The sequence below is a fragment of the Vanessa atalanta genome, chromosome 10, assembly GCF_905147765.1.
Source record: "Vanessa atalanta chromosome 10, ilVanAtal1.2, whole genome shotgun sequence".
In the NCBI taxonomy this organism is placed as follows: Eukaryota; Metazoa; Arthropoda; class Insecta; order Lepidoptera; family Nymphalidae; genus Vanessa; species Vanessa atalanta.
The window spans coordinates 11,749,324-11,776,351 of NC_061880.1; positions in this window are offsets into that span (position 1 = coordinate 11,749,324).

A 27,028-nucleotide genomic window follows, 5' to 3' on the forward strand; every position below is an offset into this window, starting at 1 on the left:
ACCGATGATTTCGGGTTCAAACCCAGGCAAGCACCGCTGAATTATCGTGTGCTTAATTTGTGTTTATAATTCATCTCGTGCTCCGCGGTGAAGAAAAATCGTGAGGAAACCTGCATGTGTCTAATTTCAACGAAATTCTGTCACATATGTATTCCACCACCCGCATTAGAGCAGCGTGGTGGAATGTACTCCAAACATTCTCTTCAAAGGGAGAGGAGGTCTAGCCCAGCAGTGAGAAGTTTACAGGCTGCTAATGTTATGTTATGTTATGTAGCGTTAATAGGCAAATTTACAACACAACATGGAACAAATAATAGACTGTTATTTGTAAACGCATTCTATAATAATCTAAAGCCTTTGATTGCGTGACACAAGGGTCTTTATATAATAATATAAATAAATCTTTAAATATATCTCTGCTGGGCTAATGCCTCGTGTCGTACTGATGAGAACACAGCACAGCGGCACAGCTAGTTTATAATATATATTTAAGTTATACAAATTACAACCATAATCTCATATTAAATTTAATGAATTAAGTAATTATGAGGCGGATACATAAGCTGCCAGGCTCATTTGGCTTGAATTTCATATAACTAGTTATTTACTGACCATATATGTCTACTAAGCGCTTTACGCTTTAGAGATTACAATATACCAAATTTTCTAAGCCAAGGCTTAAAAGTAAGAGTCATCATTCATATCTTCAATGTTTTTTTTTTAATTATATGCAATAAAAACAAATTATGAATATAAAAAAAGGCAGCAGCGAGAACAAAAGTGACATAAAAGAGTACTGTAAATCTTAATAAAAATAAAAAGAAAAAATGTACAAGATGTAAAATTCCAAAGAGTTTTACTACTTATAACTAAAAGAGCCTTTGCATTCATAATCTTATTAAAAAATGAGTGTCTAATGTATACTAGGTATACTTATTTGACGAAGTTTCATATATTCACTATAATATTCTGATCTTGTTGTCTGTCTTACGAATAGAATTTGGTCGTTTACTCAAGGGACTGTATTCACAAACAATACTTTGAGTACGGATAGTGAGTCCGAACGTATAAACAAATGACTGATGGGTATTGCTTTGTTTTAATTAAAGGGACGCTGAGGTACAGTTACTGAACGTGTATATCACCCAATAGTTTTGGTATATAGTATTGACAGTTAATTTGTACATTTTATAGTTCTGGAAATTCAATACAAGAATTAAATTTACATCATACGACTAAAGCATATCTGAACGAACAGCGAAGTCGACTTAGTAACACAATAAGGCCAATCAAAGATCGGTATTCGACTCAGTGAGTTCTCAGAGTCAAGGTTTCGCTTGTGATTCATAATCGAAGATTATTTAAACAAAATAAAAAATTAAAGGAATAATTTTTATTTAAAGCTTTTTTTGATGAGAACAAAATAATCAACGTTTTTAGTTTATTTAAGATAAGTTAATATTGCTAATTTTATCTTACGATGCCAATAATAATAAATAGGAACATACCCAAAAACCTAAAAAGCGGCTGTCTTTTTAAATCGACAACCTTATGAAAAACGCCTGTTTATATTTAAGAAGCAATGTTGTTATTAAATTGTATTTCGTGACATTGCTATATTGAGGCACGTATATCTGTATTAGACTAATATTTATATTATGATATCTATGAGAGATGAGTTTAGCCGTTTTATTTTTTAAATGCGTGAATTTTCGTGACTTTTAAAAGAATAACACTACGATTCGAACATTATTGTTAGTATTATACTAAATAAAAAAACGTAGTTTGATTATAGTTTACTTTTATATGTTACCGGAAATGTATGAAATCTAGGAATTGTATACAATTCCTAGGAAATCTATAAATTTCCTAAATATAAATAGAAAATGTAAAACATTACTTTAATATTGTGACATTTAAAATTACTTAAATAACAGACTTGACTTTATAAGAATAACATAAGTCGATTTTGAATGAGTTACCAGATGGTTGATTTTCGAAGCTTTAATTAGTAAAATAATATGAAGATTATTATATTTTACGATATGATTGTTACCTGAACGTTGTCGTCTGAACGAGTGCGTTAATAAAAATTATTATTCTCATTTTAACAACGTGTTTTATTACAGAAAGCATTATTTTTATTTATTTTCTAATACGATATTGGAATTATATACAAATCCTAATTGTACACAATTCCTAGGACATTTGTGTATTGAATAATTTGAAACAATATATTATATAATTCTTATGGCTTCAGAATTGTATAAATTTTTTAGGATTTGTATACAATTCCAAGATTTCATACATTTCCGGTAACATATATATTACATGTTGCCCGCGACTTTACTTGCGTTTTAGGGGATGTATGTCTTTAGTTGGAGTTCAATCTTACTGCATAACAAATTTCATTAAATGAATAAATGGTTCGGTGGCTTTGCAACAGACAGATAGACAGACAGACATTTTGGTATAGATTTAATAATTCTGTAAAGATAAAATTCTACGCGTTTTTTTACAATATAAGATACTAGTATTAATCAAGGGAGACCATTGTCGAAGACAATTACTTATAACTTTCTAAAGAAAGCGCGGTGCGAATCTCGAGAGATGACATCTATATCTGCTAGGAACTGTCATAAGTTTCGTTTTCCTAAAGTAATAATGAAAGTAAATATATGTACAATTAAGTATTTTATTTATTTTGACTACATTGTAATTTTATATAAATAAATAAATGAATATTGGACAACATCACATACATTACTTTGATCCCAATGTAAGTAGCTAAAGCACTTGTGTTATGGAAAATCAGAAGTAATGACGGTACCACAAACACCCAGACCCAAGACAACATACAAAACTAATGAAATTTTTCTGCATCGACTCGGCCGGGAATCGAACCCGGGTCCTCGGAGTGGCGTACCCATGAAAACCGCTGTACACACTACTAGACCACGGAGGTCGTCAAAATCATATGTTACATACAAGTTGTATATATCATATATTTATTATATAGGTCAGTGGACCACCTGATGGTATGTGGTCATCCATAAACATTGGCGCTGTAAGAAATATTAATTAATCCTTAAATCACCGATGCGCCTCCGACTTTGGAAGCTAAGATTCTTTATCCCTTGTGTTCTATGTGATTGTGCTATTAGTCATACTGACTTACTCACCGTTCACACAAGTGGTACCTACTCAGTTCGCATAAAGTCCTAACCGCCAAATGAAATGTACAGAATACTATATTTAAACATAGAGTATATATTGCCTGACTTAGAAATGCTTAATTGGATCTCGTGATCAAAAGCCAGAAATAGCATCAATAAGGCTTTACGGCATCAATTGTCCGATGTGATAAATATCAGATGTCAAATTATTGCCCATAACTACTCGAGACAGTTCCAAGCCTTACACAGATATACATTATACGAAGATATAACAAACATTATTACAATGATTGATAATATCGATTGATGTTATTTTTGCCTAATAGGTTCCTAATTGGTGAACATGATTACACATTTAAAACACTCGTCTATTGCCATGGAAACATTTCATTTAACTAAGTAACAACTGTTTTATAACTGCTGGTTCAGACCTAGAAATAAAAGTGAGCCTTAGGGTTTGAGTTAAGTGGAAGGTCCAGACTTTATTCCAATTCAGGTTAGTAGATAGAAAAGTGGTTTAATTTATTTTCCGACATAAATGTATATTTTCTCAGAATGTTGCCCCACAGTGCCGAAACATAACAGATGTATAATTAAAACCCTTATTAAATAAATTAATTAAACTAGAATTTTTGGTTTGAATTAACATGTTTTAAAATAGTTGTGATAGCCTATAACCTAGCCACGTGATTGGCCCACGGGCGATCTCGGGTAAATTAAATTAGTTTATCGTTTTATAATTCAAAAACCTGATTAAATTGTTGGTCGAAGATTTTACATCAAATAGTAAATATTCTTCGTATTCATAGTTGAAATTAAATTTTAAAATAAATTAAATCGATATTGCTTCGATTCAATATGGTACTGTTTGTTGGTGTGTTCTTTTTTTATTGCAATATATCGACTAGATTTGTATAGCTAACAAACAATCCCCCCCCCCCCTCATAGAAAATACATTTAAATAGGAACATAAAAATGACAAATGTCTGTTACAAAACTATTATTGTAAGGACGAACTCGAAAATTACCACTATGATTTGACAATTGTATTTTAGTGTTGATTGGCAATTGTTTCATCTGATGGTGGATTAGCATTAGCATTAGCAACCTGTAAATTTTCCCACTGTTGGGCTAAAGGCCTTCTCTCCCTTTGAGGAGAAGGTTTGGAGCATATTCCACCACGCTGCTCCAATGCGGGTTGGCGGAATACACGTGGGGCAGAATTTCGTTGAAATTAGACACATGCAGGCTTCCTCACGATGTTTTCCTTCACCGCCGCACATGAAAATTAAGTGGAAACCCAGGTTTCAACCCGAAATCATCGGTTAAGATGCACGCGTTCTAACCACTGGGCCATCTCGGTTCTCTGTTCTGATGGTGGATGATGTTCTCTCTGCTTTGATGGTGGATGCGCTGTTAGAAATATTAACCATTCCTTCCATCGTCCACGTGCCACCAACCCACTCATCCTTCAAAGCGGAACATATAAGTATTAAGTATTGCTGTTTGACAATAGAATATCAGAAAGTAATATGCGACATTCACCATAATAATTACAAAATTCAAAGGATATATAAATCAAAATGGCATATCTGTGACTATTAGTCGATTTTTATCATTTCAAAAATTAGGTACGAAAGATCTTCGTACAGAATACTAAGTAGATAAAAGTATAACTTACAGATTGATAATATTTATAGCCCAAGTTTGAAAGTTAACGAATAATTTCAGAGAGGCACAGATTATAAACAAAACGAACTTGACCTTGACCTCGAGTAACCCTAGAAAAATCCACGAGTTCATTTAATGGGTAAGCATGTAAATTTAGGGATGGGTAGAGCCGAGATGGCCCAGTGACATCTTAACCGATGATTTCGGGTTCAAGCCCAGGCAGGCACCACTGAAATTTCATGTGCTTAATTTGTGTTTATAATTCATCTCGTCATCATCATCGCGGTGAAGGAAAACATCGTGAGGAAACCGGCATGTGTCTAATTTCAACGAAATTCTGCCACATGTGTATTCCGACAACCCGCATCGGAGCAGCGTGGTGGAATATGCTCCAAACCTTCTCCTCAAAGGGAGAGGAGGCCTTTATCCCAGCAGTGGGACATTTACGGGCTGCTAATGTTAAAATGTAAATTTACAACACCGAATAATAAATACATCGTTAGATTGTCTCACGCTTAGTGATATTGAAGACATACTGATTTTGACAGATACGTCGTGCGTACATATTGGATTAGTGCAAATTACGACGCGAATATTAATATAAACTTAGATGTGAGCAATCTCAAATATAACAATTTCATAGACATAACAAAAATCGATGATTTATTTAATTGCCTCAAAATGATTGCATTGCATGTTAAACAGCTGGCATTCGAACAAAAAAATATCTATTTGATTTTATAAATAAATATATATATTTTTTTCATTTATTAAAGTTGTCTCTAACAAATATGGTATTATTTATTCAGAACACGAAATAGAATTCAATTTTGTATAATGTTTGTATTATACTCAGTTCAGATACACTTCTGTCTAGATATTTTTGTAAATAGAAATATATTTAAAACAAAATTTATTAAACAATATCACAGTGACAAATTTCGAGGATGATTGCGTGAGACAAGTATTCCCTTGGCTATTATAGAATATGTCAAGATTCAGGTCATTCGTTTATTTAAAACAACCTACCATTTTAGTCGTGGTTATGAATGTCTGTAAATAAACAAACATCCCAGGATAGTTGATAACTGTTCGTGAAACTAGATTGGGTCGACCCTAGAGCGAGTTAATTGCACCCTAATCAAAGTTGTTGTCGAATTCCTGAAAGTTAGCCCTTAGTAAACTTTTGTCACAACAATTGTACGTACCTACAAAATATTGATTTTGATCAATAAATCATCAGACTTTATGAAATATCTTGTTTCTCTAATGTTCGTCAAATACATGACTGTATTTTTAGATATTGAAAAGTAACTAGAGAGTTTCTTGCCGGTTCTTCTCGGTAGAATCTACATTCCGAACCGGTGGTAGCTTTACTTTAAACAGTTTGTTAAATGACAATTTAAAAGTGCTTGTAAAAGCCTACTCGAATAAAGTATAATTTGATTTGATTTGTTTTTCTAACATTTTTTCATGTTCTTCTTTTCGCAAGGCATGCATTTATTACGAAGCAAACGGGTCATGTTCGTTCACAGACAGTATTAGAAGTGTAACCTACTACTCACATCATTAATAAATTCTAAAATGTAAGGTCCATTGTGTCTGGAATTACCATGCCTCGGTCGCTCTTATACTATTATTGATTGCTCACTGAACATAACTTATGAATACGTAAGTAATTAGTATGGCGATTTACATAAGATCTTTTGTTTTTATTTATTTCTGTCGCATCAGTAACGTTATATCATGGGGTTTATTGTGTTGGGTAATTTTGGAAGATAAAACAAAGTAAACGGCATTACATGCCCCATTAATTTCGGAACGAGGCTTGGAAATTATAACACCATGATGTTTCAATGTGAATTGGTACAAATTGTGCGAGGATTAATTTTATCGCCGAGAATAATTAAACACAAATTAGGTACATGGAAATAGATTGGTGCCATGTCTTAAACAAGCTGTTATTGTTTAAGATACGCGTACTATGTCCGCTAGGCTATTTCGGTTCTTAGTATGATCTCTTTGAAAGACGATTTAATTAAATTCAAAAATGTAACTCCATTTCGTATGAATATCCAGTAAAAAATCTTTATGTAAGAACACTTTTCAGTTGTGTTGAAGTTGCATTTACTTTTCTTAGACTTAAATCGTATCTTCGAACTGCGAAAGTTATACTACGAACACTCCTCGGGGAAGTTTTTCAAGAGTTTTTCTAGTTAAAATGAGAAAAATTTGTGGTTTGCACCACAATGCAACTGCGAACCTTCTCACATCCATTATCTTTCCGTACTATTATTACATTCTTGAAGAATATCCTTTAATATTTATACTCTACAGTGAAACTTCGTTATTCAATTTTCGAATTATATTTTCTTGGAGGGTAATTTAATTTGAAATTAAAACCATTCCTACAATGTTCATATTTTTTTTTATCATTTCAAATATGTGACAGGCGGGCAAATTAGGCTTTACATCGTCGCTGATTTAAATATACCTTTAATATTTCATCGATCATATCGGATTTGTAAAATTGCATTAACTTTGATTGGTTTGTCTGATTCGCGCATTATTTTTCTAAAATTATAGAAAAATTTAATTCGTCTGCAAATGGCATCGAACACGGCCATTGCTTAACCAAACCTTTTAATTTTGAAAATGGAAATATTACAAAAAAAGATTAAATACTATAATTTTTAACCTAATAAATATTCAATTTAGTTACCTAATAAAAATATTTAAATTAAGAACATTTTATTCAATTTTAAAGCCACTATAAGAAAACTGGAGATGGCCCAGAGGTATTTTCCAGTGATTTCTGTTTCTAGCAATCCTTCACCAGTTTTGACTTTGCTATTAACCTTAGCATATCCCTTATAGCCTTCTCCTTTTTGCTTTTACTCTAGCCAATCAAGAGACAGAGTGAGAGTAGCACTTTTTTTGGGTACTTCCCACTACAATAAAAAGTCGGTTATGGTCTCATTTCGAAGAGCTCCAGCCGTAGTAGTGCAGAAAAATAAAGAGGATTCTTGGTTGCAATTTACTAAATTGTTACGATTTAATAAATAATTAAATTTTATAAACCGGAAAAAAGGTACTGGCCGGCTAGAGAGCGGTGATACGGCTGTATAATAAAAAAAATGTAGAACGAAAACAAAATTAAAGTAAATTATTTGACATTGATATATTCATTTAAATAAAGTTTCATGACTTTGTTTACAATAAATGTAATCAAAACAAAGCCTGTTTTCAAAAATCAGGTTTCAAAAATCCTAAAAAACCTTTTGAATAAACGAGAATTTTCACGGGAGACCCACTAGTGTAAATAAATAGCCTATTGAATCACAAGCTTTATTTAGAAGCCATGTACTGAATGTAGAAAAGAGAGAATATACAATAAAGTTATGTTCAGTAGACACCTCTCTTTTTTATCATGAGACCGTGATTACCATCTAGGTCTTTAGTATTTGTCTAGGAAAAACCAACAAGCCCAAACACACATATATATGGAGACATAGTAAATAAATCCAACAAGCCCAGACACAATGGAGACATAGTAAATAAGGAGTCCACGTGTCTAGCTCCCGGCCCTTTCGTAACACCACCTCCTTGATACCATATCATTGCATTCCATGGTATGATATTTAATTATAAGATTTGAACAAATACTAATAATTAATTTAAGTTAAATAAAAGCTTGTAAGAAATACTTGTTAGAATAATTTCGAAAGATTTATATTCCAGACGCAATTTATTCGACGTCTACTGAACTAAGTCAAAATAAAATGGTTTCAAGAGAAGAATAATCCAAGTAGACCGCATTTATAAATTAGTCTCATAGATATCTTTGAAAAAGTGAAAAGATGTACTACATTTTTTATATTTATGTACCGCCTACTCATATATCATATTCTATCACTAACCAGCAAACTCTGTATTGTTATCCGATTTGAACGACAAGTGAGCCAGAGTAACAAGAGTAAATAACAACCTTGGGAAGGTTGTTGGCGCATTGGATATGTCATAAATGGTTAAAAATTTAATCAGCGATAATATCTATAGAAAGTGGTGACAACTGACCGTCCGTTTATTTGCCCGCCTGCCTATCTATTTCATAAAAAAGCAAGCTCCATATCCATGCCATTACGTAACCTTACGCTCCAAAACCCATTGCAATCCAAGCTTTAATTTCGGCGTTTTTCAGATCACAATACCTATTTTATTTATTCTTTCGAATCGAAAATATTATAACAACAGACTTTTATTAAAATACTCTTGTTAACTATTTATATTCTTTTTATAGATAAAAATTATAACATCGAACAATAGATTCAACAATGAACTACTAAAGGGACGCTATCTTAGTTTGACAACAAATTCCTTTGTTGACGTTACCTTTGTTTTACTCAGTGGTATATTTTTCTACAAGCCCGTCTAGGTACGACTCACTCATCAGATGTTTTATGGCTAAACATCAATACTTAGTATAGTTGTATTCAGATTTTAAGGGTCAGTGAGCCAGTGTTAATACAGGTACAAGGGATATAACGTCTTAGCTCCCAATGTTTGTACGAATATCTACGTGTAGACCACTTACCATTAGGTGGTCCATTGGTCTATCCGCCTTCCTATATCACAAAGAATAGATATATTCAATTCATTACAATTTATATTCAGAACTAAAATATCTAAAGTAACACGTAAATGGTCAAAGGTCTACGATCTCAAGGAAAAGGTTTTCAGTTTATTCCACCAGGCGGGTTCTTGGAAACACAGTTTATATGATTTCCTTAAATTTTATTTCATCACCGTGGACGAGATGGATTATAAAAACTTGTTACTCAGCTTTTCTCTTTATCAGTGCACTTTCTGCCGGCTCTTTGCCTTTGACACAAATTACCAGGAAAAGCTCCTTAAATGACGCCTTTAAGCGACTAGTCAAGCCGCTATCTCTACCTAGTATTTAATATTATTATATATCACGAGAATCCGTGTATCATTGAATAATAAACTATATAGTGTCATTTTTATATGGTACCTATAATTATTGTCATTGGTCGTGTTTTAGGGGTTGGACGTTAGGTTCTGGTTTTAAAAATTAGCCTATGTCCGGGTTTCAGATTGCTGCACCAAATTATTGATTGGGTCATGAAAGAGTAACACACTGATGGAGTTTCTTTTGCGTTTATACCATTTATATGTAGTTACAGAGTAATTATTTTTTTATGTATTTTTTTGGACTTCTTAAAGTTGGTTAGTCTAAAATACTTCAAGGCGTCAATATACGGTTAACTTCGTTTTTATAGGAAAGTTAATATATTAAGACAATGTTATATGTAATCAGTGCTATAGAAAATTATGTATACTTGGTTAGTCTTTCGATTTTATAATAATTGTCTACTATTATCTACTACAGTTAAAATTTCTTGATTTATAGATATTCAATATAGAAGCATTATACTTACTTATTGATAGTCGAAGTAAAAAATTGTATGAATGAACGTGTGCGTGGGACTCGCGGGTCCCACGCACATGTTTGTCGTTTGTCTTTTGTCACAAACATTACATTAGGTATAATAATGAATTTAGAATATAGAGAGCAGATGGTTAGATGTATAAAAAAAAATATACTGCTTTGTATAGCGCTTATTGCTTATTCAACAACTTACCTCAAATCTCAGGTGCAGTTTCATCTGTCCCAAATCGCTTACATCAAATTGACAAAATTAAAATTAGACAATTTACAAAAAAATTATAAATTATTAAAAATTTGTTCAAAATCGAAATCATATTTCGTAAATTTATTACGTCATCAAAAAACTTGGTTGATTTATTGTTATCCAGAGATAACCAGCTGTCTCAAATATAATCAACTGGCCGACAAGAATAGAATTCTACTTGAACTCCCCCCCCCCCTTTATTTTTTAAATATGACCAAAGACTTTAGCTGCTACCGCTTGACTTATTTTGTCATCAAACATCAATGTTCACATTGCAGTGCTAGTGTCTATGGACGAAGTTGACCTCGTCGTTAGCTCGACCATTTGCTAGTAAGCTTACCTAATATAAATTAAATTAATTATGGAATATAAATTGCTTGAACATAGAGATTTAAATTCCCCTGAAGAAGCGAACACTGCGCTCTAATTGCTAAAATTTATTTTTACAAAAAACTAATTTCTTGAATTTTAATTGGTATAAAAGCTTTAAGACGTTTTTTCATGGAATAACTTTAGATTTTAGTTTTTAATTTGAATTAAGTTTTTAAATGCGTAATGAAAGTTCTTCTCAATAATAATATAAAAATGTGTTTATATTAAACGGACGTTTAACACACATTCTTAAATACATTCCTAAGCCAATAGAAAAGAGTAAACGCCTTAGTGTTTTTAGGAGAAATATAATATTTATTAGTAAATTTAATGCAATGCTTCAAATAAAATTTAACCGTGTTTGTAGCTTGTGTTGTTGTGTGCGTGTTTATTCTTGCATATATTTGGCAACATCCGCCAGTGCTGCAGATGTCCTTGGCGGTTGTAGTCACTTAACATCAGGTTAGCTACCTGCTCGTTTGTCATCTGTGCCATAAAATAAAATAAATAATTTTACGGTTAAAGGCTTAATGTACCACGGTTCTAATGTGGGTCAACGTTAACGAACTTTTTCTTCTTGAGGTTTCCTCTCCTTGAGGTTCCTTATGATATTTTCTTATACCGCCGTGGACGAGTTGAATTTAAGGTACATTGCCTATATAGTACGTCATATTCACACCTTATAAAATACGTTTAAAGAATTTGTATAAATTTCAAACATAACTTGTAATGTTAAAGTAAAGGAAAATATAAATTGTTAGAGAGTAAATAAACTACATCTATTAAGTTTGTGTTTGCTTCTAGTAGCTTAAAACGATTTTTTGCTTTATCTTCACAATAAAAATAACAAAATCAAAAGATTATTTATTCGAGTAGTCTAAAGTTATTATTGAATTTAACTTTAAGCTACCATCGGATCGAAAGCCGATTCTACTGAGAGTAACCGGTAAGCAACTTAGTAGTTACTCTGTTACACAATTTTAATTGTATGGTCAATAAAGTACAATTAACATTTATCCTGCATTTATCTAAGTCCCTGTTTTTATTGTCAATGTAATCTTGTATTGAGTAATATGCCTTATCTATCTATATATATATATATATTTTTGGACGTCAGATTTAAATTCAAGTTAATATTCTATTTGCTCGTTCCCTTTGGGCTGATTTCAGTCACGTCACAAAAACGCGAGAAAGACCAATATATAATAAAAACAAGTGCAGTCTTGATTACACCTCTTCATATTAATATGGCAAATTCGACACGACCAAAAAAAGTTGACACTCCGAACTAACCGTTAGGACATCGTCGCGGTAATAGTGTTCGAACTGCTGAGATATTATAGTGACCCAAATCAATATTCGTATTCATGACCTTCAATCTGACTAGACCGACCAGTTGATTCAATAATTTTCCCTTCGATTTGATAATTTCAAACACTGTAAATCATGTGATTGTTATAAATATTTTAACCAATGACGTTCCTTGGTACGTCGCGTCCATTTGTTTCTTTTTTCACGTATTATATTATCTTCAGAAAGAGATTGCCAGGCGCTTTTTTTTTTAAAATAGAATTATGTACAGAAAATTCTCAATGGTGTAATTATATATATATGATAAGTTTAATATTTATATTACAGATTTGCCATAAAATATCATGGCAATTAAACGTATTAATTATTTTGTTTCGTAATTTTATATGTAATGTAATTAAAAATAGAACGTAATTATTTAAATAAAATTTGAAATTCGAATTATTCAAAATTTTATTGTACAGCGATAGTTACAACGGATAATTCACATAAATGATCGGTAAGTGGAGTTTGACTAAAGTTCTAGAATGTTGTTTTTAATTAAATGGGACGTAGTTAAATATAAATTTAATTTGAATGTGATGAAATATACCTTTGAATCATAAATTTTGTTCGGCGCTGTTTTTAATATATATTTTGTCACCTTATTTTCAATGTAAGTATTTTTTATTAAAATATTTCAAATATACCTTTGTCATACACGACATGGTTGCCGTTTTACCTAAGTTGAATTTGCACGGTTTAAGATGAAATACACACACATGCAAATAACAGATGTAGTACAATTACACTATTAAGTAAATAAAGCACACGAAAACAGTTCGTCTATGTTTGAGTCCGCAATTTTCAAATTTAAGATTACATCTCGCCAACGTCTATTTAACTGTTTGTTTCTTAATTACTAACAAACAAAAGTTTTCAAATGTAGTATAGATTTTTCACTTGAATAAATTTCTGTATTTAATTGATATATTATTATTTTTAATAAGCTTCACTAAAAGACTAACACCGCCCCTTATTGCCTCCGCTGGTTACAGGAAGGCTGGATCGTATTTGCCCAGAGGATTGGGATTACGATTCAACGGGGATATGCCGCTTATAATTTTGGCACCATTCCACGCGGTCATGATATAAACAGTTACTTTTTTTAAATCTTATTTTACATAGTAAAGGACTTCAGTTAATAATTCTTATAGTGTAAAACAAGTTAAATTTGATTTAAAAAAAAAAACACTTTAAAATTTAAAAAAATATGAGGACAAAATTTACAATATTTTTTATTTGAAATAACAAATATTTACGATACCTAATTAGGGCCGGTGTCAGTCAAAGCAAGGTAAGGAAAATCTAAATATTTATAAATGAACAGATAATTTTGTTTTCCTTGTGTTGATTGGCATGAACTTCAAAAGAACCTGATTTAAATATTTGAAGTCGTTTTGAAGTGCAGTTTTATAGTCTCTATTTCCTCTCTTTTAGATATACCCACAAAAAAATCATACGCAAGCTTTCCGAAAGAATAGCAACACAACCATCTGTCAGACTTTGTATTGCTTCTGGGAAATTATTTTTATTTTATGCAACTTTCACACAATCTTTCCATTTTTTCTTTGATCATCCTCCAACTTTTATCGATATGAGTATCGATAGGAATAACGCCATACAATCATAATTCAGTCATCCCTTCTCTTTGATTGCTTAAACCACGATGAATAATTTCTTTCAACTGTCCTTTTTTTTTTGTTAATTCAAATAGTATCATAAATTGAGATAGAACTCCATTTTTTTTTCAAACTCAAACTCAAATTCCTTTATTCAATATAGAAGTATTACACTTTCTTATTGATTGTCAAGTTAAACACTACCACCGGTTCGGAAAAAGAAAACACTCTGACCTGAGAAGAACCGGCGAAAGAAACTCAGCGGGACTTTTTTTTTTACGTCAAATTAATTATATACATAATTATATATGAGTAGAAACAGCCAGGAGGCGATCGTTTCATTCCCAAGGTGTGCTATCAAACATAAACTCACTAATTGTATAGTAACCTTTCGCACACAAGCGTTCCTTAACAATTTTTTTAAATTCGCAACAGAAGCATTTTGAACGCTTTCTGGGATCCTGTTGTAGAAGCGTATACATTGCCCCACAAAAAAGTTACTGACTCTATGCAGTCGAGTAACAGGAGTAACAAGATTGTGTTTGTTCCTTGTACCAACGTTATGAGAATCACATTTTTTTTGAACGCGTTACGTGTTTTATTTAAGGTTTTGGAAATATAATAGTAAATATAAGTAATGCTACCGGTATTTAAAGAATGTTAAGAAAATCATACACACGATCATAAATACTAGCTCATATGTTGGTCGTTAACCAACCAACGCAGTGTAAAGATTATGTTCTGTACAACATTTAACAAGCCAACTACACCGCATACGGCCATTACAATTAATTTATATGGTTGCAAGTTTCAATGTTTGTATGTAAAGAACTTCGGTCAGATTCATAGAGCTTTGGATTTGAATTTTTAATATTTTAATATTTAATATTGGACAACATCACATACATTACTCTGATCCCAATGTATGTAGCTAAAGCACTTGTGTTATGGAAAATCAGAAGTAACGACGTTACCACAAACACCCAGACCCAAGACAACATAGAAAACTAATGAACTTTTCCTACATCGACTCGGCCGGGAATCGAACCCGGGACTCGGACTGGCGTACCCATGAAAACCGGTGTACACACTACTCGACCAAGGAGGTCGTCAAATTGCATGTAATTTTATTGTCAATTAATCTTATTTTAAAAAACTACACTTAAAGTTGTCACTAAAGTACTTATGAGATGAGGTGCAATCAGACTTAAAAAAAATTACTTTGAATAATAGTTTTGACTATTGAGCAACTATTGATTTGCACAGATTAGTCTGTGCATTTGGTGAATTACGTTAATTTAAGACTTCTTTGTTCGACTTGATGCACTAAAAACACCAGACTGCTCACAGAGCTCCCTCTCGAACAGACTACATAGAACTGTCCAGGCTTCATTTAGGTCTACTCCAGCCATTTTCATGGTTTGAACTTTATTAATCTCATGGCGAAGTGGACTATTACACCCATATTACCCTTAGAGGTAGAACATCCAGAAACGCTTAAATACGTTTGTACTTATTTCTAATCAGTACTCAAAAATAAAAGTTCATGCTTGTAACTTCAAAAATGACGGACTTCCAAACTAATATACATACGAAACATCAACCCCTATACATCCCTTCGAGAAGGATATCCAGAAACGCTAAAATACGAATCTACTCATTTTTAATCCATAGCCCAAAAATAAATTGTCATGTTTCTAATTAAAAAAATGACGGAAACTTACAACTCCTATTCCACCCCTTTAGGGGTAGAAATTCCAAAATTCCTTCTATAGTGGATATCTTCCTCATAAAACAACCAAACCCACCAGATTTCATAGCCTTAACTTTAATAGTTTACGCTCGGCGATGATGAATCAGTCAGTCAGTATATGTTATTTTATAAGTAGAGAAGATAAATGTAAGTCTGCAATAGACAGAATATTTATAGTGATATACTATTTATACAGAATAAAATACAAACATATTCCATGAAAGTTTTACTTGGTGGTAGGGTTTTGTGCAAGCCCCTCTGGGTAGGTACCACCCACTCATCAGATATTCTACCGCCAAACAGCAGTACTCAGTATTGTTGTGTTCCGGTTTGAAAGGTGAGTGAGCCAGTGTAACTACAGGCACAAGGGACGTAACATCTTAGTTCCCAACATTGGTGATGTAAGGAATGGTTAATATTTCTTACAACGCTATTGTCTTTGGACGGTGTTGACCATTTACCTTTAGGTGGCCCATTTGCTCGTTCGACTACCGACATCATAAAAAAAAGCTGATTATTAAGTCACTCTGACCGATTTCGTCTACGGCGGCTAATAGAATGGGAGATCAGCCAACTACGCAGGACGCGCAAACACAGGTGCACTCTCTATTGCCTAACTCTCATAATCCGATAGAATAGCAAATCCAACACGACATAAAGAGTTCAGGCATAGAATCAACGGTTTCGTGCTTTCCGAGGCACGGGAATGTACTTCAAGCTTCCAGACCCCGGGACGAATTTACTGAGAATTTTTCGATGGAAAAACCCAATAACTTTCTTTGAGCACCAACTGGGACTTGAACTCAGGACCTCGGGATTTACAACCTTATACCTAGCCACTAGAATAACGAGGCAATAAGCTGATATACATATTATTAATACTAGAAATAAAAACAGAACTAATTATGTGTGTGTGCGTGTGTAAAAGACGATACGGCTGGAAAGAATGCTACTTGTGAGATGACGTCAGACGGAAAGGTGTGGAAGAAGAAGACATGCTGAATTAATTGTAGCCCTTACATTCCGTTTGTATACGGTAAAGAGAACATTTTTGGTTAATGATATACATTACAAGTATATACACAAGTGCCTTAGCTACTTACATTGGGATCAGAGTAATGTATGTGATGTTGTCCAATATTTATTTACATTATTTATATTTACAATATAAACTACAGGGAAATATAATCAATTTACCATTTGACAAATAAAAAAAAATGTTTTTAGACAAAATTAATCTTATTATTCATTCACAGAATACTTGGATAAAGACCTTGACTCTTTGGATTTAGGCTCGGGTTCAAACGTTGGACTTAAAAATAATAATTGTTGAGTTTGTTTAAATAATATACATTTGATTCGATTCAATTTGAAACAGCAGTAGTTACTGTTGTTGTGTTCGAGTTTGAAGGGTGAGTGATCCAGCGTCCATTACAGGCATGAGGGATATAGCATATTATTTCGCAAGATTAGTGGCGCATTGGCGTTCTAAGGGATAGTTAATATTCCTTACATGGCAAATGTATTTAGATGCTGACCATTACGCTTAACCTACCTTAATGTATAATTCTATAAAAATGGTATGTCTTGAATGACTAATCTTTTATGACATTTTTAGACAGATCTTTATCTATCTCAAAAAATACTTAATCTTGTACATAAATTTGTATATTAATACCATGGATACTAATTGATCTTCTTAACTCTTAAATAACAAATCGGATTTACTATTAATATCGTATTAAAATCTGGGTCGAAGTATTATTATTACTTTTTAATAATTTTTGCTTTTGTAAAAATGTATGGTTGTCTAATTTTATGTGAAGATATTTTACAATAATTCTAACATTTTTTTTATTACGCAATATAATGAAACAAATGTCAGTCGAAATATATCATTTTTTTTTATAGTCATAATGTATCGCGATTTCGTGAAGGTGCTTACGTGGAAGACATGAAACTTTTGCAGACACATTTATTATGATTGTTCCTTATATAGGATCACAATTTACGGCTTATTCTCTTGGATATAAATGTCACTTCAATAAAATTTATGATGAAAGGCTATTTTGGTGAAAAGGTTATAAAAAATTATGATTGACTTGATATTTTTTCAAATTTTAAATGAACTGTGTTTCATTAATAGACAAAAACTGTTATTTATTTTTGTGTCGTCTTTTTTTTTCAAAGTTTTCTTGAAAATAATTAAATTAAAATTTGCAGAATGAATGCTACAACTATGATATTATCGAGTATGTTCTTAATTTAGATCTATTAACTGGCTTAGATATTACCAGTCAACACGTTTCTATAACAATTTAATTTTAGATTTACTCACAGTTAGGCTTAGAATGTTCAAAGCGTTAAAGACAGGTATATAACTTCTGTTAGTTAAGGCCTTCTCTCCTGTGAAGGAGAGTTGGATCTTATTTCACCACGCTAGTTCAATACAGCTTGATCAATACAAATTAAGCACATGAAAAATTAGTGATGCAATCGGCAATTTATTTTTGCCCCTTTATCTCTCAGCTCTATAGAAAGCAGGGGAAAGAAAAAATGATATCTAGAGTTAACTATTTTTATCATCATCGGTATAATCTCATTTACATATTTGTCAGCCTTCGAGCCTCACAGAATTGGTGAAGCTCAAAGTGCTGAAACGTCGACTTCAAACTTCGACTTAAAATGAAGCCGTTGCTATAAATCGGGCGTCTCGTTTATGGGAGGCCTAAGCCCTCCTAGATCCTGAACGTTGCGCAATTAAACTATTCTCTTAATAGCGGTAGTACGTAGTGGTATCTATGTAGTGCAAATTCAAAGGAACAAGTAAAAAAAACTAAGAAAAAAATATATTATCTACTATGTATTTTAAATATTTTTTAAAGAACATAATCATACTTTTGTAAGTGTTTTAATAATTTGACAGAGTTTGCTTTTTATGTCCAATATTAAAAAAATAGTCTAATATTTTTTTAAAAGTACCAAAATACGGCTTATCCAACTAGTTGCTTGGAAATTGCTTTTATTAGCTCTTATGTTATCAACGTGCTCTCAGAAACAAAACACGAAAACATACATGTAAATCGATTTTTAGACAATAAATCTTTACAGTGAGTTAACGAGGTCAGGAAGTATTGGCATGGATCCAACGTCTTGACATATTGTGGTCCCGCCTTTACAAGAACGCAGCCTAGTAGCCACTCTTACACATGCTCTTTGACTTTTTCTATGCGTATCGCGTAATAAGTAATACTTAAACCTTGTTATACCTTTTTTAATAATTTATTTCTAAGCTTAGTCAATTGTTTTATCCTTGCAGATGTCCATGGTTGGTGGTAATCGTTGGCCACTTTTATAACACAAAAAAAAACTCCTATACCTGCGATTGATCTGAGTTTCAGTATACATTCAAAACACGAGCGTTATTTTCAAGGTCAAATCAGAGAAAATTCGATTTATTCCAATATTTTTGGCGTTAATTGCAATAAATATACTGTCGTTAGAGGAAAATAATTCCAACAGAATTTCTAGGTAATTAAAAGATTGACATTATATGTTCAATACGCGTAGAGTGATTTTTCTCAAAAGAATGCGATTATGTTCAAATAATGTCACAGAAAACTGTCATAAAACCTAACTGCCCCACTTCACATCTACTCTACTTAATAGTGCATCAAAATCCACGTGTTTAACTAAATTCAGATCAATTGGAGGTGTATGTATTAAACGGAAATAAATCAAAATGAGCTGTATATATATTTTTGGTAATAGGGCTCGATGCAAACTCGTCTGTGAAGGTGCCATCCATTCATCACATATTTTACCATGAGCAATAATCAGTATAATTGTGTTCCGCACTTAAGGGTACGAAAACCAGTGTGAAAGTGAAGTGAAAACTACAAGCAAAAAATACATAAAATCTTAGTTTTTGATATTGTCAACGCATTGGTGTTGTAGAGAATGGTTAATATTTCTAATCTTCTTTAGACTCGGCCATGGACGATTGCTACTTGTAACCATTATTTAGTTTCCCAATTTGCTAAAAAAACAGTCGAAGCTTAGAAAAAAAAATACTATAGAACCTCATAATATTTCGGCACTCAAAATCCCTACTTTTTAATTATTTGTCCTAGGGAATACATATGTTTCCGGGGAAAATGTAACGACATGTTAATTTTAAAAACTCATATTAGCAATTATTTGTTTAATTTAAATTACAGTACATGTATGAATGTTTATCGATTAAAACGATCAGCACCTAGAAAAAAACGATATCTTAAGCATATCAGCGCTAGAAGATTGTGCAATAGCTCTCGAATTAATCTTGGGGTTAGCGAGAGTTTGTGGTCGAATGTGTGTAAGCTTTAGCTTTAAGGCTATCCTAAAGATTCAACATATTCAGTACTCGTTTCCACCAGTGGTTTTACTCGCTCGTAAGGTTTAACAGATATTAGGTACCCTTTGTCATTTTTTTTTACCAATTATGAAATGTATGGAAAATCTCATGATGATGGTTTAAGTAGTTAGACGTAAAGCGTAATAAATGCACTGAATTTTACGATACTTTCTATCTGCAATACTGTTTTGTATTTTTCAATAGTCAAAACTACATGGAAACGAATAAAGAAAATGTTACAGGAAAAAGTCAGGGATTTGATATTCTAATAATATCATTAAATTATAATTGTATCTGTTGTTCTGATAGATCTCATAAGCAATCTGTTCCAAATTATAATCTTGTCAAATTGGTTTATATATCGAGTTCCCAATTTCTCAGTACAATTATATACTTGAGAAAATGTTGTTCTACTAGGAAAAGCTCTTACAGTAGCCAAAATTTAACCACAAGTCTTGCGAATCAATTCACACTATAGTTCCGTACATGCTGGGTCCAATCTCACTCAGTAAACAATTAAACACTGTCAAACGTCAGCTACTATTTGATCGGTAGTGCCTTCTATCCCCTTTTGGTTTGAATCTTCTCGAGCAATTTATTATTCTATATGTAGTCGTTCGACTCAATATCTTGTATGTATTTTATATGTAATAATTTATGAGTCAAGTTTGACCTGTTCGGTCAGATGGAAATTTTAACATTTATTAATTTCTGTCGGAAGCCAAGATGGCCTAGTGTTTAGAATGCGTGCATCATAAGCGATGATTGCGGGTTCATGTGTTAATGTGTTTGTATGTAATTCATCTAGTGATCGGCAGTACAGACAGCATCTGAAAGAAATATGCTACACGTGTGTTCACCAAACCGCATCGGAACAGCGTGATGGAATAAACTCGAAACTCCCCTTCAAATAAGAGGAGGCCCAACAATGGAATGTTTCAGACTGTTACTTTTTTTTTTGTATCAGCATTAACGAAGAGATTTTTTTTTATTACTAACTGAAACCTCTACCAATATACATAAAAGCTGGTAGACAGCTAATGCAGCGTGCTTGGGAGAATGTTTTTACAAGTAGCTTCTCCCGCTTTAAATTTTGACTATTGATATGATCAGTGGGGATTATTTTTTTTATCATAATATGTGGTATGTCTATTTGCTTAAGAAAGTCTAGCTTAGCTTGGCTTCATTTCATTTTACAATTAAACATAACTAGTACAACTCTAGCCAAAAATATAAAAAATTGTGAACTGACTTATATTCTATTGACAGATTTAATTCTGTTTTAAGTCAGAAAGTGTAGATAATATAACTAATTACCACTAATGTTGTCAAGACAGCTTCACATCCACGGGTCCTTAATATATGGCGCTGGTTAGAGAAGCTCCAAGTATTGTTTCGACTTTGAATAACGTTTGAATGTGCTATATGCTCGATTTGATTGCTACTGGCAGTTTGCTGTCAATGTGACGACGTATTGTGTTTACTCACAATATAACTGTTGTAAAGAAGATGGTTGGCATAGAAAAAACGGTTGTAAGAATATAGGATGGATCAAAAAAAGGCACAGATCTCACTGCGCTTAATAACAGTTAATAAATCTTCATAAGTCAAAGTAATTATTTTCCTAATATTATTTTACAATATGTCAAGGAAATCACACCTTGAAATGTCTGTCGATGGTTATGAATACGACAAAGAACGCTTGACTGGGAAGCGTAAAATATCTGTCGGCATATGTCTCGCTATATCACAAGAGTTTTCTCTATTCTGAAGCGGAGGGTTTGGAGTATATTTTATTTCGCCACTATAATCGATAAACATCATTATCATCATCATCAGCCCATATTCGTCCACTGCTGGACATAGGCCTCTCCAAATGCACGCCACTGTGGTCTTTCTTCGGCAACTTGCATCCAGCTCCTGCCAGCCGTCTTGCGCAAATTGTCATTCCACCGTGCCTGAGGACGTCCTACACTACATTTGCTGAGACGCGGTCTCCACTCTAAAACACGTTTTCCCCAACAGTTATCGGTTCTACGACAAATATGGCCAGCGCACTGCCACTTCAGCTTACTAATCGGGTGGGCTGTATCGATGACTTTAGTTATCTGACGGATCATCTCATTTCTGATTCGATCCTTCAGAGAAACGCCGAGCATAACCCTTTCCATAGCACGCTGAGCGACTTTAATCTGGGGACCAGCCTTGTCGTGAATGATAAACATACCCATTTCGTATCGATGTTTTCATTCAGCACGGAGCAAGATATGAATTATAAACATAAATTAAGTACACATAAAAAATTCAGAGGTTTCATGTTCGGTTAAAAACGATGTGTTCCAGTCACTAGACGATTTCAGCTCATAAGCCTTATAAAATATTACCAAAATCTCATTATTAAAAATGTTACTATCCTGTTATCAGTATGCTGTTGAAAAAGGAAATTTATAGGATTCATGTCATCAAAAAATGTTAAATAAAATATTGTATTAACAGGCTTCGCGGTTTTACTCGAGCTAAAATTGTATTTTATATAGTGATAATAACCCTGCACTTTTAATGGAAACAAAACTTTTTTCTTATTTTATCTTAATATTAAATGATATTGATGGACAGTGTATGAACAGTATCAGTTATGCAGACGATTTGGTACTTCCATCAGTTAGCCCATTTTGAAATAAGATGTGAGGTGATAGCTTATGCTCATAGGCACGGCCCTTTATATAATACCAAGAGGAGTGAACTTGTGGTGTTTCGGGTTCGGACACAGAATCCGGATCATGTTTCGCCAGTAAAATTTGAGGGTATTTTATTCAAAGAGTATCGGAATTCAAAACCTTGGTCATATTGTGACTGAGTATTAGTAGACATGACAATCAAGAGAAGAACTTTTACGTTCCAATGTAATATGTTGGGCCGTAGGTTTGGGCGATATGCGGTAGGTTAGTTACGTTATTAAAATAATTTTGTCAGTCATTATACGCGTGCGATCTTTGGATCCACTTATACTCAGAAGACTTACGATGCGCTTGGAGTACAATCTAATAATGCCTTCAGAGTGGTCTTATACACGATCATGCAAAAATAGGTTGCATCGCTGATGGGCGCGGTGAAGGATTGCTTCAACGTCATGCATATATCATAAATTAGTGAAATTTATACAATCCTATACTGAGGTAATAGTTACTAATACATGCCTGATCTGAATTAACTAATACCTAAAAATTATAAATTACTATCATAGTATCGTAAGAAATATTTTGACTTACATTATATGGACTAGGCGACATATATTGATTTATTTATTATTATTATTTTTTACTAAATTATGTTCTTTCAGGTTGTTATATAATAATTAATCTTAACCAATTTTGACAATATAAAGATAGAGAAGATTAACGGTACCTAAGAATACTCCTTTACGGTTGTCACTCTACCAGATTTGGTTACCCATGACACACTGACAAATTATATAATAAGTTTTGGTTTAGTAAATTATAAATATGTATGATATATTATTTTAAAAGGTTTAATTTTGAAACAGACACCTCAATTTGATTTATTTATATACATACTGCTTGTCTTATTTTATTAAAATCATAAACTTTAAATACAACAATTACTCGAATTTAGTACGAAAATATTAATAGACTTTGTATAATGTTTTGGGGCGCCGCCAAGTTAATTCGACACGCTAGTCAGATTTCAATCGAAGTCTTCCATTCATCTTCGTCGAGATTTCAACTTCATTCGACTGTGAAACAGCTTTTAAATAACTTTTAAATATAGGCTTTAATATTAAATAAATTCTTGTTAATATTCTGGAATATTCCACTTTTTTTTATTAATTTAAATATTAAAATAACTATTGTCTTTAATAAAATATATAGGCAAAGACAAAACAGTACATTCTTATCATATGTTCACAAGCTGATTATCTTTTTGTTTTATTGACGAAATTTAGTGTTATGAATAAATAAAAAAACAAAAAATAGCAGTAGGGAAGTAAGTGTTCAAAATATGCAAATTTATTTATTATCTTTTTCTCAATATATTCGAATGTTAATAATGGTTAATATTTTATTTCATTCTATGCCATTGTATACAGAGGTGACCATCGGACGGCCTATTTCCCGTCTGACTGATATATAGAACAGGAACAGTAGTTAGGTCACAGACCAATAAGTTTCCACGTTAAGTAAATAATTCAAACTCTGCTAGCAAATTAAACAAGTGTCATTAAAAATTAAATGTTATCATAGAATCGGTGTAAAACTTTATTAATTCGAAAACTACAAGTTAGGGTAGTAAGGTGATAACCATAAATTTAATTCATCTCATAAATAAAATCATACATCCGAAATTTTGTAAAAAATTAAATTACATGCAAATAATTCACAAGCTCCCATACCTGGACAGAATTATTCTCAAAGACGGTAACGATGCCATCCATTATACGGGCCTGAGTTGCGCATTACGGTATGAGCTTATCTGAAGGCAACATCAAGGCAATATCCGCTGCAATACGACTAAGGCCAGATAAATGTCCGCCAAATAATTCACCGCCAGAGCAACTCCTTATAAATGTATGAGTAATATTTTTGACGACTTCATTTTGTAGGGCAATTTCACAAATAGAGGTGATTTTTTACAACTACAAAAGTTGCCAGAGAATTTTGTTCAATTTGTGTCTCAAATTTTGATACATGTGAATCACATTCTGACTTTTCATGCTCGTGTTTTGGGGTGAGTTTCGAGTTTTTCTTATAGTATACCTTGTTTATGTTTTTTACTTATTGGATAGACACTCTTACTCGTTTGACCACATCAATGAAGTGGGCGTTTTTGGGTCTCGCCGGTGCCTTGAACACCTGTTGCGTCCCAGCAGTTCGGAATACCCACTAAAAAACTAGCGGTACTCACACCGTCTTTTAGGTCATCATAGAATCGCTCACGCATGCTACCGCGACGCCCCGATGATTGACAATATCCTCCAAGCTAGAGGAGTTGCCGGGATTTCTCACCGAATACCTCCACTGATCTTACTTTAACTTATGAGAATATTTACCCTTAAAAGGAATAACTTCGGAACTCAATTTAGTTTTTTTTTCTCAACTGTTTTTTTTTATAATGTCCTCTCAACAGATGTCCTTATTTTATTTGTTCCCAGCTAGCTTCAAACTTAAGCCGGATAATCATATTAAATTTTAATGGGTAAAATAGTAAGATTCACTTGTAGTAAGTTAAAGACGATAGATACTTTTCGGTTGTTGCTCTTTTAAACAAGGAAAGTGAAAAAATGATTACTATCGGTACCCTGTTCATTCTTTTTTATCTATTCAATCCTAATTATTTCTTAAATATAAAATTTACATATTTAAAGATACTAATATTTACATAACAATACTCTCCTCTTGATAATAATATCAAAAATATGTTTTATTAGAGCAAAAGTGTAGTAGAATAATAAAATAATATGTTAATTTAAACAAAACTTATAAGTTATGACTTTTTACTAGCATAATAATAATAGAAAAATATGTTTATATATGTTCGGATATTCAAAGATAACTAATAGATGATGTTATTAATTGATATAAAGCATTTTAACCGCTTTCAGTTTTTGAATGAAATAGCGCTAATTGTATAATACGTCTTCGTCGTTATGAGCAAATGATCTAATATCAATGTCGACAAAGCTATGCTGTGAGAAGTCATTACGTAGCTCACTTGTAAAATATTGAAAATTAAGTTTAACTGTTATATCAAATTTATTTTAATGTCGTTTATCACTCCCTGACATTTCACGTCACGTTCTTGATTGAGTCTCGACTTTATTCTTACAGAATAACTGGATAGTATCTACTACAATTTATAAATCATTTTTCTAATAATCTTTCTCCAATCTTTGGTCTGTTGAATTGTCATTAAAAAATATTAAAATAAATGTAATGTTCAACCGGTTAGGAATGATGGTTCTGCTGATAAGAAGATGTTTTGTTAATGGGTCATTGAAGAAAATATAAACTTGCTGCTTGTTTAAATTAAACGAGGCACCGTTATAATTAATAGAGTTGGAAAAGTAGAATTTTCACGTCTCATAATCACTTTAGATTTACTATACAATGCACGAGTACTGCGACTTTTTAATGACGACTATTTTAAACAATTAGAACTTAATTAATATAAATTGTAAATACGAATTGTGGATATTTGAACACTTGTGACAGATTTTAATTCAAACATGAGTTTCTACTCGAACGAGATAGCCTTCATCATGATGTATTATATATACAAATTAGGCAATTCAAAATTATATGGTGCTTGCCTTGAACCCACAAGCTTCGGTTAGGATCTACGTATTACATCCACTGGAAACTGAACTTCAACGGAAAATGAAAAGGAATAAACTGTTGAAATCAAATCGTCTTATTCAAACGAATTGATTTTTCCTAACGATTTTTGAACGAGATATTAAGTGCTTTCTCAAACGGGGCTTTTCAGATTATAGTCTGAATTTATAACAGCAAATCTTTGGCCAAAACTTTCGTTAATATTAACTTGACAATAATTTAAATTTTGTAAATTATATTTATGAATACATATAGAAAATGTGTACGAGAGAAATTCACTGTCAAAGCGTTTTTAATATCGAAAAAAATATAACATTACGTTATTTTAATTAGAAACGTATATGTTACCTATTAACTCAATAAACTAATTAAATGTCATAATTATTCAAGTGAACATAATACCTAAGATATTATATGATAAATTTACTGAAAATTAAAACTATATTTTACTGATAATTTATTGATACCAGGAGTACAGACAGCACCTGACAGAAGCAGAACTATTGTACAGAGTGATTCATGTTGCAATATTTAAACATAATCAAATTGGAAATTGGAACTAAGGAAATGTCATGAAACAAAAATTAAACAAAAGTACACGTAACGTCTAAAATAATT